Below are 17531 nucleotides of genomic sequence, written 5' to 3'. Positions count from 1 at the left end.
CCTCAGTGGACATCAAGAATCTCAACAGACCCATAGCAATAGAAGAAATAGAAAAGGTTATCAAGGGATTTCCAACAAAAAAATTCCCTGGACCAGATGGCTACACTGGAGAATTGTACCAAGCATTCAGGGAAGAACTAATACCAATCCTACACAAACTTTTCCAGAACATAGAAAAAGATGGCAAACTCCCAAACTCCTTCTATGAAGCTAGTATAACTCTGATACCCAAACCGGGCAAGGATCCCACAAGAATCGAGAATTACAGACCAATATCCCTAATGAACATTGATGCAAAAATCCTTAACAAAATACTAGCCAACAGAATACAAAAGTATATAAAATAAATAATTCACCATGACCAAGTGGGATTCATACCAGGGATGCAGGGATGGTCCAACATATGAAAGACCATCAGTATTATTCGTCACATTGACATGAAAAAGTATAAGAATCAAATGATTATATCAATAGACGCAGAAAAAGCATTCGACAACATCCAACACCAATTCCTGTTTAAGACACTAGCGAAGATAGGAATGGAAGGAAAGTTCCTCAAGACAATACAAGCTATATATGAAAAACCAACAGCCAAAGTGGTAGTCAATGGAGAAAAGACTAACACAATCCCACTGAAAAAGGACCAGACAAGGATGCCCCTTGTCCCCACTCCTATTTAATATCGTGCTGGAGGTTTTAGCTAACCGCATAAGGCAAAGAAGTGACATCAAAGGTATTCGTCTGGGGAAGGAAGAGGTGAAACTATTGTTATTTGCAGTTGATATGATTCTATATATGGAAAATCCCAAAAGTTCCACAAGTGGAGTACTGGAAGCAATAGAGGAGTTTGGCAGAGTGTCAGGATACAAGATCAACAAACAGAAGTCCTTCGGACTATTATACACATCATATAAGACCACAGAAGAAGAGATCAAAAAGGTCGTACCCTTCACAATAGCCAAACACAAATTGAAATATCTAGGGATACACCTGACTGAAAAAACAAAAGCCCTATATAGGGAAAACTATAGAACACTATTACAAGAAACCAAGAGCAACCTCAACAAATGGAAGAATATTCCATGCTCTTGGATTGGGAGACTTAATATAGTTAAGATGTCAGTTCTGCCAAAAGCACTATATAAGTTTAATGCCACCCCAATACAATTACCATCACCTTTCTTCAAAAAAAATGGAAAAACTGATTACCAACTTCATATGGAGAGGGAGAAACCCAGAATTAGCAGAGAACTCCTCAAGAAGAAGGACACTGTAGGAGGGCATGCTTTACCTGACTTTGGCACATACTATGCAGCCACAGTTCTCAAAACTGCATGGTATTGGTACAATGACAGATACTCAGACCAATGGAAAAGAACTGAAAACCCAGAAATAAAAGCATCAGCATACACACAGCTGATCTTTGATAAGGGCCCCAAATATATCAAATGGGAAGCCGATGCCCTCTTTAACAAGTGGTGCTGGAAAAAATGGATATCAACATGCAGAAAAATGAAGGAAGACCCTTATCTCACTCCATGCACAAGAATAAACTCAAGGTGGATCACAGACCTTGAAGTTAAACCCCAAACTATTAGGGCCATCAATGAGGGAATTGGGACCAACTTGAGAACTTTGGCGCAGGGAATGCACAGGCTATCAGAAGTAGGGAAGGACACAAACACAGAGGAGGCACAAATTGACAAATGGGATATACTGAAGATAAAACACTTGTGTACATCTAAAGAATTCACCAAGAGAGTAATAAGAGATTCCACAAACTGGGAAAACATCTTTAGCAATGACATATCAGACAAAGGCCTTATTACTAAAACCTAGAATACTCTGCTAGCTTCCAAAAAACAAAAACAAAAACCAATAGCCCACTAGAAAGGTTCGCAAAGGACTTGAACAGAAATTTTACAGGGACAGAAATCCGAATGGCCAACAAACATATGAGAAAATGTTCCCGATCTTTAGCCATAAGAGAAATGCAAATTAAAACAACAATGAGGTACCACCTGACACCCTCAAAGGTAGCCCAATTCAAAAAATCAGAAAGCAACAAGTGTTGGAGGGGCTGTGGGGAGACAGGAACTCTCATCCACTGCTGGTGGGCCTGTAAGTATATACAGCCACTATGGAAATCAATCTGGCGATACCTAAAACAGATGGAAATAGAGTTACCATATGACCCAGCAATCCCCCTACTGGGCATATACCCAGAAGAGGCAAGGAACAAATCAAGACCAGACATCTGTGCTCCAATGTTCATTGCGGCACAGTTCACAATTGCAAGGAGTTGGAAGCAACCCAAATTTCCATCACCTGACGATTGGATTAAAAAAACTGTGGTATAAACATACAATGGAGTACTACGCATCACTAAAAAGCAGTGATGAACGTATGAGGCACATAGCGGCATGGGAAGAACTGGAGGAAATCATGCTAAGCAAAGTAAGTCAGGCACAAAAGGACAAGTACAACATGAGCCCGCTGATGTAAGTATTAAAAATTTTTTTTTAATGCAAAAGTGGCATAGGGAAAAAATCTACTGTATACAAACATTTCTGGGGTGAAGTCTGTGTAGTATGGCAGAGACCAGACCAAAACCAGGGATGCACTAGGTAGACAACAGTGGAGGAGGTGGGGAAAGGAAAATAAAAGGATGAATATAAGGAATCAAAGGGAAGTGGGGGCATGCGGTACTAATCCACCCAAGGGGAGGGTATTGTTTATATCTTCACAGGAAAGTGGGACCAGACTTCAACCCAGTGCCACAAGGTGTGAATGCAATATCCCGGCATGGAGTAGGGAACCAGTGGAGAGGTCTGGGAGGCTGGCCCCAGCACCAAAAATTAAGTGTATTCCTGCCCCTCCCCCAAAAATAATTTGTTTCAAAGGATGACATTGATTCTGCAGCTCCGGGAGATGGACATATCTGATCAGAGCACATGGGAGCAGATGAAGGGGCAGGAGAAGACAGTGGAACACAGCCTGGCCCACCAGGCCGTGAGGATGATGTTCCGGAGTAGAGCAGCCAGTCTACAGAGAGAACAACATGGCTGGCCCTACTATGAGACATGATGCCCCTCAGTGGCTAAGGGCGATACAGGGGACAGCACCGGAGACACAGTGTGGGAATTGCACCTGACCTGATCCCACCACACCGAGGCAAAGCACTGGGGGAGTGCAGTGGAACAGCAGGGGAATGGAGTGGCAAGGTCCCCAGGGAATGCTGAAGGTAGACTTTGGGGCAGGGCGTGGTGCCCCAACAGACTGGACTGGAAAACGCTCCTAAGGGCCAGCAAATGATCCTTGAACGAACTACAAGCCTTTCTTTTGTGAAGTGTTTTGTTTTGTTCTTTGTCAGTGGTTTGTTTTTGTTGTTTTGTTGTCTGGTTGTATACTGTTGCTTTGTTTTCCTCTGTCTTGTTTTAGTGCATGTTAGTGTCTCCACATGTCTGTTTGAATAGGACAGGCTGGATGAACTATCTGGAGGAAAAACAATGGTACAGACAGTTCCGGGTGGGGGAGGGGGAGGAGGGTAAGGAAGTGGTGTTAATAAACACAGGGACAAGGGAACAACATGGGACCCAAAATGGTAGTGAGGGGTGAGTGGCAGGCCTGATGGGGAACGATCCAGGGTAAGGTTGCGTAGAGAAGAGGTATAGCTGTAGCCCAGGTGGGGACGGAGCATGGTAGTGGGGCAGGAGGAAAGTCAAGGGAGATGGAGGAAGGAGCTGGGAGTCAAGGGGCATTTATGGAGGTCTAGACAAAGACATGTACATGCAAACATATATATGAGGATGGGGAAATAGATCTAAGTGTCTACATCCATAGGTTTAATATTAAGGTGGCTGAAGGACCTTGGGCCTCTACTCAAGCACTCCCTCAATGCATGAATACTTTCTTTTATTAAATTGGCACTCTATGATGCTCACTTTCCCGACATAGCTGCTGAAGCCAAAGTGGGTGAACAAGTAAATGTGGTGAAGAAAACTGATGGTGCCCGGCTATCAAAAGAGATAGTGACTGGGGTCTTAAAGGCTAGAAGATAAACAAGCGGCCATCAAGCTCAGAAGCAACAAAGTCCACATGGAAGAACACACCAGCCTGGGTGATCGAGTGGTCCCGAAGGGATCAGTTATCAGGCATCAAAGAACAACTAATCATCATATCATTGGCTGCACACCTCCATGATAGGATTGCTGAAGACAAATGGGTGCATAAGCAAATGTGGCGAAGAAAGCGGATCGTGCCCGGCTATCAAAAGAGATAATGTCTGGGATCCTAACGGCTTGAAGGTGAACAAGCAGCCATGTAGCTCAGAAGCAAAAAAGCCCACATGGAAGAAGCACACCAGCCAATGCGATCACGAGGTGCCCAAGGGACCAGGTATAAGGCATCATGCAAAAAAAAAAAAAGAATATATGTATGTATATATATATATATATACCATATTGAATGACGGGGGAAGTGCAAAGTGGAGACCCAAGGCCCAAGTGTCGGCCACTGGAGATCCCCTCATAGAGGGGTTAGGAGAGGAGATCGGTCAGTCAGGGTGCGAGGTAGTACCGATGAAGAACACAGCTTTCCCCCAGATCCTGGATGCTTCCTCCCCCCAACTACCATGATCAAAATTCTACCTTGCAGGGCTGGATAGGACAGAGGTTGTACACTGGTACATATGAGGGCTAGAGGCACAGGGAATCCAGGGTGGATACCTTCAGGACCAAGGGTGTGAGGGGCAATGCTGGGAGAGTATAGGGTGAGTGGGTTGGAAAGGGGGAACTGATTACAAGGATCCACATGTGACCTCCTCCCTGGGAGAGGGACGGCAGAGAAGGGGGGGAAGGGAGACTCCGGATAGGGCAAGATATGACAAAATAACGATGTATAAATTACCAAGGGCACATGAGGGCGGGGGGAGCGAGGAGGGAGGGGAAAAAAAAGAAAAAAAAAGAGGACCTGATGCAAAGGGCTTAAGTGGAGAGCAAATGCTTTGAGAATGATTGGGGCAGGGAATGTATGGATGTGCTTTATACAATTGATGTAATGTATACGTATGGATTGTGATAAGAGTTGTATGAGCCCCTAATAAAACGTTTAAAAAAAAAGAAAATTGTGAGAGCTGAAAATTAACAGAATGACTTAATTTTTCTGAGTCCTGCAAATTTTGCATATTCAAAAAGGTGGTTTCTCATGTTATAGTTAAAAATTCAACCTCATTTTATAGTTTAGAGTTTTCCTTCTTTGAAAGAATGCCAGGTCCCATAGGTTCTGGAATGTGTGCACATGCACGCATGTGTGCCTGGCTTAGTTTTTGATGTCCCTGAGCATTATAATGGTTACCATGGATAGATGTTCATGGAGAGATTCAAAGTTTCTGTCTACTCAGAGTCTCCGGGAAGAAAGCCTTTGAGAAACCAGTCACTGAAACCCCTCTGCAACATCCCTGTGCAATGACACACATGGAGTCTGCAGGAGTTGGTGTGGGTTTGATGGCATCTGTTTGGCTGGGTTAATTTCTAGGGGTGGGGGAGAATCCTGGTTTCATTTCCTACTCTCAAAGCTGGCAGTTCAACTACACCAGCAGATCTGTATAAGAAAAATGAGGCTGGTTGTTCCTGTATAGATTTTGAATCTCAGATACCTACATAGGAACACTATGAGTGAGAATTGACATTGTGGCAGTGAGTTTGCTTTTTGGGGTTAAAGACAAGGAAGGTTTGTAGGTGGCACACACTGCTTGAACTAGACTGTTCCACTAAGGGTTGATGGATTAAATTCAGCCTGCATTATGTGGAAGACAGGACTGGAGATCTATTTCCACAAATGATACTCCAGAAATGCTATGAGCTGTTCTGCTCTGTAACACATGAAGTTGCCATGAGATGGAATTAACATGACATGGAACCTAACCAAAGGGAAAACAAACATGATGAAAGCATATTCATGTCTATGGACAAACATTGGTTTTATGTTGAAAATATGACTAAATCAGAAACGCAAAATAATTTTCATTAAGAATCACCATGCCCATAGTGAAAAACATGTAAGCCTACTGAGAATTTGACCTATCTAAATTACTTAGTGAATAAGTCCTACTGCTACAGTAAATGTATGGCAACTCCACGAAATGTAAGCAGTTGTATCCCATGATGTGGCAATCTGGTTACATATTAATTATAGCCTAGAAACCACAAGGAAAAGTTTAAGGTCCTATGGCATCACAAACAGTGCACCAGAGTGCACCTGAGAACAATAAAGCAGCGAATAAAACAAGCCTTTTAACAAGAGTACTTGGATAAAGGGTTAGAACAATTAAGTATTTCCATGCCGTGGGAGATAGAAAATGGTAACTTTATTTTCAATAAGATGATATCTTACTATATATAAGAATTATATATCTGAATTTTACCTTGTATTAGGAATAATTGTGACCCAATATTTTTAAAATTAGGAGTTAACCTTAGTAGGACACAATTCTTACACAGTCAAATCAAATAAATTGAAGAAGAAACAGTTAACAAATGAAATAAATACATCAAAAGGATTAAATCAATTTATATAATTAGAATTGGGTTCTATGAAACATTGTCTGTACCCACTAGGATAACTGATAAATGAACGCTTTAAATACTATGTAACTGTGAAAAGAACTCAAAACAACCAAAAAAGTGCTTACTTTGAAGGCATGTGTCACTAAAAGATAATATTAATGCACAAAACCAAAACTCACTGTCATCGAGTCACTTCTGACTGCCTCTGAATTTTCAAAACGGAAACTCTTTACAGTTGAAGAAAAGCTATTCTTTCTCCAGATTGATACACAAAATGACCTGAAAACAAAATATTTTCTGGATTCTGCAAATCAAAGGATGATAAAGGAAACCAAAATTCCCTGTTAATAAAAAGAGTGGACATTAAATCTGGGTCAGCAATGATCTACGAGTCACCAGGGAAGATAAGGGGGTGGTGGCACGGGTAGAAGAGCGCAGTGATAAAGAGGTGAGCCATTAACACAACCAATGTCTGAGCTGAGGTGCTCTTCACACTCCAAGTGGAAAGGTGCAGCATCAGCAGAGACAAAACCCAGGAGCTCTAGTAGAGATTAAAGTCTTAGCACCCCAGTTAGTAAAGGGCTGTGGATGGCAGTGCATGCCTAACGTCCATTTGAAGGGCATCCCTGTTAGGTTTCTCTCTCCGGCCTAAATCTCAGCCTCGGTCCTTAGCTCCACGCGAGAAAGATTTCATGCCAAAGCCGGGCTTGTGATCCAAGTGAATTTAATGAAAGTTCAAAGAAGCATCAGGTTTACGCGGCACCCATAGGATTCCTTTGACCATGCGGCCTGGCAGAGACTGCTCCGGGACACGCAAGGATCTCTCTCCTCCCAAAAGACCACCAGACCACCCAAACAAGACAAGACCAAGAGACCAGGCGCCCAAGAGACCCTCTCCCTTCTGGTCCCTGCCTTTCCAAGGGTTCCCGGGGGAGGTGTGGTGAACGACCCCAGGTTGATCCCATTGGCTGAATTGCAATCACCCAGCCCAGGTGGGCTGATCCAGGTGTAACGCCCATCCAAGCCCACCAGCGGGTAAATCCAGCTTTTGTCTTTGCTGGCTCTCCTGGGCATGCGTAATGGACTTCCCAATTCCCTAGGCTAAGCTACCTAACATCCCCATAGATTAAATCCTCCACCGAATTATTTCTGATTATTAATAAATGTTCTCTTTAAATTTTATTTGAGATTGGAGTCCCTTTTGCAGTCTGAAACAGAGCACAAGCTAGTTTCCGATGGGCAGAAATGACTAAGGAAGCACACGCAGTCAAGATCTGTTTTAGATGAAAAAGGAGACCCCATTTTAAATATAGTTTAAAGAGAATATTTTTTTAAATGTTAAGAGACAAAGACAAAGTAAAGACACAAACAAATCATGTATCTGGAAGAGGGAAGCGACCAACAAGAGGTTGAAATGGCTTCCCAGGTTCACAATTGAGATGTGAATTAAAGAGGTTGTAGGGGTGGGGCAGGGCAAAGGAAACTGCCACAAAAGCATGATTGGTGATCAATGAATACATCACAATGACAGACACTTCCATCCTTAGATAGCGGGCTTACAAGATGGGTCCAGGGCCTCCTGACCGATGCAGTCAGGGCAAGGCTGATTGGACTTGGCTCCTGTCCAGGAGAGCCCCTAAACCATTTGGTGACCTCCATCAAGGACACACATGCAGGCAAACATCCAAGAGACACTGTCCCTCCCTGGGCTGCCTGGAGAGTTGAAGGTAATCCACTCTCAAAAGTCCTCTGCCTGAGGGCCAGATTACCTACAGCCTTGCTTCCTGGGCAGAACACACTCAGTGGAGGTTTACTCGATGTGAGGACTTAAACTGTGTGGGGTTTGGGGCTGTGACTGCTATGGCACCCTTTTGCAAAGCAAGGTGCTGGGAAGTTAAACTCTAATACAGACCACAGTCATCATGGGGTGGCCTGATAACTGCAAGGCTGGCCGCTCCTTTCGGTAAAGGCCACTCTGGGGTCCCTTGCTCTCATGCCTGACACCTGACATGGAGAGAATGGACACCAGACAAGAAACTACACCCAATCGGGCCTTTCTGGCTTGAGAGGTGAGGGTGCATGAGGGGTTCTGGGCAGGATAAAGGAGGCAGAGTATTCCCATGCGTGAATGCTCTGAGGCCTGTACCCAGCTCAGAAAGGATTTAAATGGAAATGTCCCAGGGGATCATGGCGTCCTGGAACAGGGGCCGACAGGGTGCGGGAATTGTAATGTCCTCAGGAACCAAGACACAGCTGGGGACGTCACCCTGCAGGGGCCTCCATTCATGGAATCCACATGGAAACATAGAGACTCACCTACGCTTGTGGGAAGCTCACTCTGAACCTTCTCAGTCAGAGGAAGTAGGTTCAACAGGAAATTGCATCACCTAGGTAGGGGGTGGGGTGGAGTCTGCCCTAAGGGGTGTGACCTGGAAGAGATGGGGAGGGAGGGGCCAAGAGGTGAGCTTCAGCACCTGGAGTGGCAACTGATTCATTCTTAGTTGCATAGTCTGGAAGCTCTGCTGAAACCTGTTCATTTTGGGTGACCCTGCCTGCATTTGAAACACAACAACACACAAGCCATGGCAGAAAGACAAGCTGACAGAAAGTGGTGGGTGGAGAGCAGGCATCCCAACTGGGAATATCCCCAAGAGACACTCCCATTGCATGGATTACAGAGACATACCTGATAGCACCTGATGCCATCTGCTCCACTTGACCATGCCTCTCCTGGCACCATATGACTTCCTCATGAACTCCTCCAATCACGCAAGTCAAAGAGGCCTAAGCCTTGTAGACTCAAGAGCCACAACGGAAAGACCCTTTACAAAACTTCATCCTCAGACACTGATTTCAGGCTCTGCTCCCTATGCTAGACCACCCAGACTCCAGCCTCCTTTTCCCAGGTGCATGCTCAGGTGAGCATCTAGATTAGAGATTCCTGAAAATGCCACAGTTGTCTTCTGCTCCTCCTTGTCCCCCTCCACCTCTGTATCGATCTCCTCATTGCTAAAGATGTATTCCCCCCAGTCTGTGGGTTTTGTATTACTCTTTTGAAGAAAACTTTCTGCGTGCATAACAGTGTCTTATTTCCAGCAAGTTCCAATCATCTAATTGTCCTTCACCAACAGTGTTTCCTTTAATACATTTGTTGTGTTGAGGTCTCTCCCTTCTGTTTCCATATTATTGAGTGTTTTTATCAGGAATGGGTGTTGGATATTGTCATATATCTTTTCTACATCTATTAACATGATCAAAGGGTTCTTATTCTTTTCCCTGTTTATGTAGTCGGTTACATTAATATTTTTTCTAATGTTGAAACATCCTTGCATCCCTGGTAATAATCCCACTCAGTCAAGGTGAAAATATGAACTCAAAGGCAGGGATAGGTGCTCTCTAACTCAATCAATCCCATTTCCACAAACCTGCACATAAACTATTAGGGTATATGATGTAATCATTCTCCTCAATTAATTAGAGTCATGAAATCATCAAATTTGTTACTGTGTTGTTAAAACACCAGTATAATATATCCCGTTGTAGAGTGTATTTTTAAATGCTTTTACCCCACATTCTCTGCAGTTGTAAAATAAAAAAAATTTTCTCATGCAGATCTACAGTTGTTCAATATTGTCCTTAACTCTTGATTAATCTTGCAGTTATATATTTTAAAACCATGATTATATGTTTTCAACAACTGTTCTGAATGATTATTAAGTTAATGCTTATTTTTAAAAGAAATATTCTAACATTTTAGTACTTATTGTACTTAGAGCCAGTGTACAATGGAAGTTGTTATTGTTTGGTGTCATTAAGTGAGTTCTAAATCATAGTGACCCTGTGTACCACAGGAAGAAACACTGGCCTGTACTATACCATCTTCATAATTGTTCGTATATTTGAGCCCGTTGTTTGCCTTTGTCAATCTAAAACGTTTTCTTCTTGTTTGCTGCCCCTCTACTTTACCAAGCACCAGTTTTAATGTGATGTTACTATTGTATTTACCTCCAGTTTTCAAATACACAAACACACTAAGGTTTTACGTATATGAATAAGAACATATATTCAAAAGGACAATAAAGTCAGACCTGTCAGATGAATTCTGGACTCATAGAACCATAGAGAGCAGAGTAAAAGCTCCTTAGGCTTTTGTGTTTTTCCATTTTATAGAACGTACTGTTTCATCTTTACCATAGCAGGTACTGTCCTTATAAACAATAGTCCAAAACTAGACCGATGATGTAGGAGTTTATTTTCTCAGTCTCAGACATGCATAAGCACCACATGGAAGTTAGAGTGTACTTCAGTATCTTAAGAGATGAAAAAAATATTCAGTTTGGACAACAGAAAAGGGGTGAAGGGAGATGACGGACAGGGCAAGGTATGACAAAATAATAATTTATAAATTATTGAGGGTTCATGAGGGAAGGGGGAGTGGAGAGGGAGGGGGAAAAAAAAGAAGACCTGATGCATAGGGCTTAAGTGGAGAGCAAATGCTTTGAAAATGATGAGGGCAAAGAATGTACAGATGTGCTTTACAAAATTGATGTATGGTTTGTGATAAGAGTTGTATGAGTCCCTAATAAAATGTTTAAAAAGAAAAAAAGAAAATATTCAGTTTGTTTTGTGTAACATTAAAATTGTGTTGCGATGGTAGAAGTATATTGCTTATTCTTTTACGTGGCCCTGAGCACACCTTGTACCATGTGGATATTCAGTGTCCCATAGGGAAGTTGGTGCCTTTAGCTCAGTCAGTTCTGTCTATGAGGTATGTGACTTTGATCATACATCTGATAATAATCTAAACGTTTGTCAGGATAAGAATCTGGGTGTTTGCGGGTTTTTTCCCCACTAAGACCTCCACATTTTATTATTTCCAATTCATCGCAATCCCTTCCTGTATGGTCAGTGTAATGAAGAACAAACTTTCAAATAATGTTGGTGGGAATGATGTCATATTAATCTCTGCCATATCAAGTAAGATTCTTATTTTCCTGAATGTCTATGCAGCTTAATGAAGCCTTAACTCCTGCCTGTTTTTTCACTTATGTGTTTCCGGATCACACCCATGACTACTCTCCTCCCTTTCCGGGTCACGCTGAGACGGGCCGGAAGTGGCGGTGTCCTAGCCGGAAGTGAGTGTCATACCGTGGGTCCTACTTGCTCTGCCTGGTGTGTGGTGCCAGAGAAGCGTCTGCAACCTGAGCACTGTGTAGTCGGCGCGCCCAGGTGAGGGGTCGCGAGGTGACCAGTTTGGGGTGACCCTGGTGCACACAGCAGCCTGGCTGCGTGCAAGCGCCCTGCTTCCCCCTCTCCCGCTCCGTCAGCGCCCCTCGCGTGGTGAGATGTGGGAGGGTGTCCCAGGGGCTGCTTCCATCCCCCAGTTTTGGGATTGGTTGGGGTTCCTAGGGAGAATTCCTGTTGGAGAAAGTAGGATCCCAGACTGGGGCTTTGGGCGTTGGGGTTCCCGATTCATTGCGGGAACTTTGCTTGTCTCCCCCGCTCCATTGTTTCCTTTCATACAGCGGTGGCTCCTCCCTGAAACTCCTAGAACGTCTTCCGCTCACAGGTGAGCCCCGGGTCTGTGGCTTCTCTCACCACGAAGTGACTGCTGTTCAGGAAGCGAGTGGCTGCAGCTGGAGCACAAAACGTTAGGGCTTCCTCCGGAGGTTTGCCCAGTCTGGTCCCCTGGGCGGTGCCTTCTCTGGGAGCGGGGAAGGGGAGGGGGAGGGGTGCACCCAGTAGTCCAGAAACGCCCTGGCTCATTCTTGACAGCCTGTAGGGCGGCAGCGGGGAGCGCGCTCAGCCATGAGGGTGTTGAAGTGATAATCCAGCGCACCCACCGCGCATTGAGGTGTGATTGGCATTCCCAGGTTGTGGGGTAAGTCCAGGACTGGGACCTCAAGGGAGGTGACCCAGGTTGGTGGCTACCAGTCAACCGTATGGCAGGTGGCAAGTAAAAGGAGAAAGAGACCGGCCCAGCTGTACAAAGATGGGGTTCGGTGAGCAGGAACTCAACCAAAAAGAGGGCCAGTCTTTCTTTGGGAAGGCATATAAGTCTCCAAAGAAGGGCAAGACCCTTCAAGTACAGAAGAACCCCCGTTCCCACATACACTCTTAAAAAATTTTGCATGTTATTTAATTTTTAAAAAACCCTGTTTGTGTTTAACAGTAGAAAAAAGCTGGAGGAAAGCTTCTTAGTGGAGGACAGACAGCTGGAGGAAAGGTTTCTTTAAGAGGGACAGGAGGAAATTGCCACCAGTAATTGTTTTTCATGCAGAGAAAGTAGCCAGTAAAAGACATCCAGGCAATTGAACTGGATCCATTATTTCTGCAAATCTGTTAGTGTGGGGGAGTGTGGGAGCTGCTCCTGCCTATTGCCCAAAGGGATATTTCTGTTTCTGCTGCCTCTGAAGAAGTAGCTTGTCCGATGTTTAGATTTATGCCAACTCCATTTTAACTGTGTATTCCCACCTGGAGTCATTTTATCCCTGCTCTAATGAAAATTCCGAGTGTGTTGCTTGGTTTGTAGGGTACTTTTGGTTTGGTTTTGGTTTTGAGTAAGCGCTTTTAGGAAAATTTCCAGCTTTACCGAAGCCATGAGCTAGATCCGGGAGTTGAAGGAGGCTGTAGAGTTGCTCAAGGAGACCATCCAGGTGGGGTGTGGCTCTGCTAGTGAGGGACTGAGGGGCTGGCCTGGTGCTCCACACCACTCCTTGAACACATGCTGGCATGACAAGAGGCAGCGCTCCCATGAAAACTCACTGGCAGCTATTCTGACCCAGCGACCCTATGGATAGGGTAGAACTGCCTGTGGGGGTTTCCCAGACTGTAACTCTACACAGGAGTAGGAAGCCTCTTTTTCCAGCCAGTAGTTTCCAGCTGATGGCTTTGTGGTTAGAAGTACAGCATGTAACCCACCAGACACCGGGACACCTGATCTCTACTGTAGTCTTAATTCTCCACCCAATCTAGCTCTTCTAGGAAAGCTCATCCCCAAGCCACATGGGACTTCCTACAGTCCCCTGGCCAGGGGGAAGTTCTGTTCAAGTCCTTGCCTGAGTTTGGAGGGTGATTCATTTGCAGAGAACAGCTCTTGTTCATTCCGTGAAGGTTCACACTGTACTTTCTAGATCCCAGCTCCTGTGCAGAGGCAAAAGCCCACCAGCATGTCTGTGTAGGCTGATAGGCCCTACCGTCAGAATTGAGATCAAATTCTAGTGCTTCTATTCATTAGCTGATTTCCTTGGGAAAGTATTTGAGCCTCTAGTGGTTCGTCTCTGAAGCGGGCCAGATATTTGTGGGTTAAGCGACTCAGTGCAGGTCTGGCATGCCGTCAGTGGCTGCTGATGTGATCCGTGCTGTAGAGAGACATGCACACACATCCTAATGATGCTGGCCCACGTGGAAAGGAGGACACGGGACACTTACAGCTGAGGGTGAAAGTCCAGGAACATTGCTGGGGCCTGTCCTCCCTTTCAAGTGCCTCAGGGACACAGGCATTTGAAAGGACATGAAGAAAGAGCTGGACACAGGCCAGCCAGGTCCTGGTGCTAACTAGCCTCCCAGAACTCATCCTCCTTCTTGATGAGCACAGGGAACCTTTGGCGGGAGTTGAGCAGAGCAGTGACATGACCATGGCAGCATGATGTATATCACTGGGGCTTCAGTGTGGAGCCTGGTGCAGGTATTTGGAGAAAGGGTGCAGGTGTGGCTGCAGGGAGAGCGGGTAAGAGGTTGGGATAGTTCAGGAAGGAGGTGTGGCTGTGACATAGGGATTGTGGTGGGGGCTGACGAGAAATATCGGAGCTATTTTGCGTTGGGGGCAGATGATAGAGGGGGGTGGCTGGCAGGATTTGGTAGCATACAGGGTCAAGAAATAAAGCCGACTCTTAGCTTTGTGATGTAGGCAAAGCTTGGGGACCTGGATGAGGATCAGGAGGCAGGATGTGGGCATCTATGCAGGCATTTGCATTCCTTACCTGAGTCAGGACCCCAGGAATAACTTGCTACGTTGACTGTCAGTTACTGAACTGGCTGGGTCTTTTCCCTCTGTGTCACAGCAAGGGCCAACCTGATAAGTTCTCCCGAGATGGCCAAGCAGCCAGACTACAACCCGGGGAACATTGAGAATAAAGCAGAACCCGCTGTAGACCTGCTTCTCAATTACCTGCAAGGTGAGGCTGGTTGCAAGGGGGTGTGGGGTGTCGGGGCTGGGGAGTGGGTTGGAGTTCTGCTGGCTCCTGAACAACTACAGGTGTTGACAGCTGTTGCTTGAGTGAGTATGGGACCTGGGGGACACCACTCACCCCAGTGGACCATGTCATTCCAGCTTTCAAGAAGGCCCTGGACCTGGTCATGCAGGTGCAAAAGCAGACCAACAAAGGAACCAGAAGCAAGAAAAAGCCCCAGTGATGACTCTAACAAATCTGCAAAGAATGGAAGTTTCCCACAAACTTTTTGAAGCCCCCTTGTATCTATCTCACAACTTTTGCCTGTTCAGTTATTTACAGGTTTAAGCCTTATTAACAGCTATTATAAAAATCTGTTTGAAAGCTAACATTCCATGATCCTTGTCATTTTCCCATCACCTCTACCCTCCACCCCCCACTTTCTGCAACTGACCCTGTTAACCACCAGTAACCTTTGACATGTCACTCGGGGGAAGTTCTGTTCCAGTCCCTGCCTGAGTGTGGAGGGTGGTTCCTGTGCAGAGACCTGCTCTTGTTCATTCCGTGAAGGTTCACACTGTCCTTTCTAGATCCAGCTCCTGTGTAGACACAAAAGCCCTCCAGCATGTCTGTGTAGGCTGATAGGCCCTACCATCCGAATTGAAATCAAATTCTAGTTTTTCTATTCATTAGCTGATTTCCTTGGGAAAGTCTTTGAGCCTCATTGAGCCCCTAGTGTTTTGTCCCTAAAGTGGGCCAGATGTTTGTGGGTTAAGTGATTCAGTGCAGGTCTGGCAGGCAATCAGTGGCTGCTGATGCGATCCTTGCTTCAGAGAGACATGCAAACACATCCTAATGATGCTGGACCGAGTGGAAATGACACGGGACACTTACAGCTGAGGATGAAAGTCCAGGAAAATTGCTGGGGCCTGTCCTCCCTTTCAGATGCCTCAGGGACACAGGCATTTGAAAGGACAAGAAGAAGGAGCTGGGCACAGGTCAGCTGGGTTCTGGTGCTAACCAGCCTCCCAGAACTGATATCCAGCTTCCTGATGAAGGCGGGGAACTTTTGGAGGGAGTTGAGTGGAGCAATGACATGGTCATAGCAATATTAGGTATATCACTGGGGCTTCGGTGTGGAGCCTGGTGCAGATACTTGGAGAAAGAGTGCAGGTGTGGATGCATGGAGAGCAGTGGGGAGGTTGTGGGGATAGTTCAAGAATGTGGCTGTGCACAGGGATTGTAGTGGAGGCTGATGGGAGATATCAGAGACATTTTGGGTTGGGGCAGATGGGGGTGGAGGTGGCTGGCAGGACTTGGTAGCATATAAGGTGAAAAAATGATGAATTTTTAATACTTTGTCTTCCGGAGCTGCCCTTTGAAATTATCAGTTCAACTTTATTAACTCTATCATTTCTTCCATTTGCCTTAGCTACTTTAAGTAATGAGCAATTTCAATGTCTCTTCTGATATCCACTTTGATTTTTTCTTGCTTTTCTGTGTTTAATGACCTTTTGCTTCCTTCACATATGATGTTCTTAATATCGCCCCTCCTCCCCCAGGTAATTAGTGTTCATTTCATTAAATGTTACCTAAATTCAGATTGGATAGCCATAAAATATATTTTAGCTCTTGTAGACTTGTTTTAATATTTTTCAGTTTCAAACAATTTACAGAAATTTCAGACTAAATGTATAATAGAGTTATATAGTTTATGTTTAACATAGTTATATCTTTAGAGTACTGACTAACTTCTTGACTAATTTTTAATTTGTGGAGTTTTAGTTGTTGACTTATAGCATTTATGTATTCTGAATACAAGATTATTAGGTATCATGAATAGTTACTGATGTAGGTTGCCTTTTTCAAATTCTTGATTGTGTCTTTCCAATTATAAGGGACTTTAATTTTGATGAAGTTCAACTTATGTTGAACTTGGGCTGCTTATGTTTAAGATGTCATAATTGCTTAAAATGCAAGATATCTTAAGAAACCATTCCCTAATCCAGGGTCACAGACATTTATATATATGTTTTCTATTAAGGGTTTTAGGATTTTACATTTAGGTCTTAAGATCTATTTTGAGTTAGTGTTTGCATAAAGTGCAAGGTGGCAGTCAAAACCCATTCTTTTTTCCTGTATCTAGTTGTTTCGACAGCATTTGCTGAAATCACAGTGACTTCTCTGCACTCTTTTTGAATCATTTAGCTATGTATGTATGAGGTTGAATTTTTAGACTCTCAATTATATTCCATCAATACGTTATCTTTATGTCACTACTACACAGTATAATTACTATAGCTTTTTAGTAAGTTTTCATATCAGGCAATGAGCATTCTCCACCTAGATTTTATTGTTTCTCCAGATTATTTTGGCTATACTAAAACTGTCACATGTCCATAGAAATTTTAGAATCAGCTTGTCATTTTCTGGAAAAGCAAACCATGAGAGGAATGAGGTTGAATCTGTAGATGAGTTGTAGAATATTGCCTCTGGATAACAATCAGTCTACCAAGCCATGAAAACGTCAGCTTTGTACATGGCTCATTATTTGCTCAGATCTCAGTTTAAATGTTTAGCCTTCTCACATCTTATGCAAAGTTCACTCCTGCTCCACTATAGTACATTATTTATAAACTTGACATTTATTACAGTCTAAATAGTTTGGCTTGCTTGGTAGAGTTTATGCTTCAAGTAAGTCTTTTATTCTAAAGATTCTCTAGGGCCAAACATAATGCCTACTAACAATAATTGTTCTTAATTTTTGTCGGCCCCAGTCTGTGCTGAGAGTGTG

General features: G+C 44.1%; 1 long non-coding RNA gene across 2 annotated transcripts; it reads left to right on the top strand.

Moving 5' to 3' along the window:
• The first annotated feature begins 11699 nt into the window (after nt 1-11699).
• On the top strand, nt 11700-16076 carry LOC142427739 (uncharacterized). 2 transcript variants are annotated; one of them, XR_012780081.1, is made up of 3 exons: nt 11700-11795; nt 14630-14743; nt 14899-16076. It is a non-coding gene; the product is annotated as an uncharacterized LOC142427739 (long non-coding RNA). The 2 variants fall into 2 exon arrangements; XR_012780082.1 differs by lacking the exon at nt 11700-11795 and adding an exon at nt 12092-12135.
• Nucleotides 16077-17531: the final 1455 nt, after the last annotated feature.

This window comes from Tenrec ecaudatus, chromosome 15 (assembly GCF_050624435.1).
Source record: "Tenrec ecaudatus isolate mTenEca1 chromosome 15, mTenEca1.hap1, whole genome shotgun sequence".
In the NCBI taxonomy this organism is placed as follows: Eukaryota; Metazoa; Chordata; class Mammalia; order Afrosoricida; family Tenrecidae; genus Tenrec; species Tenrec ecaudatus.
The sequence above is the reverse complement of the archived record's forward strand: the minus strand, read 5'-3'. Positions and strand labels throughout refer to the sequence as shown.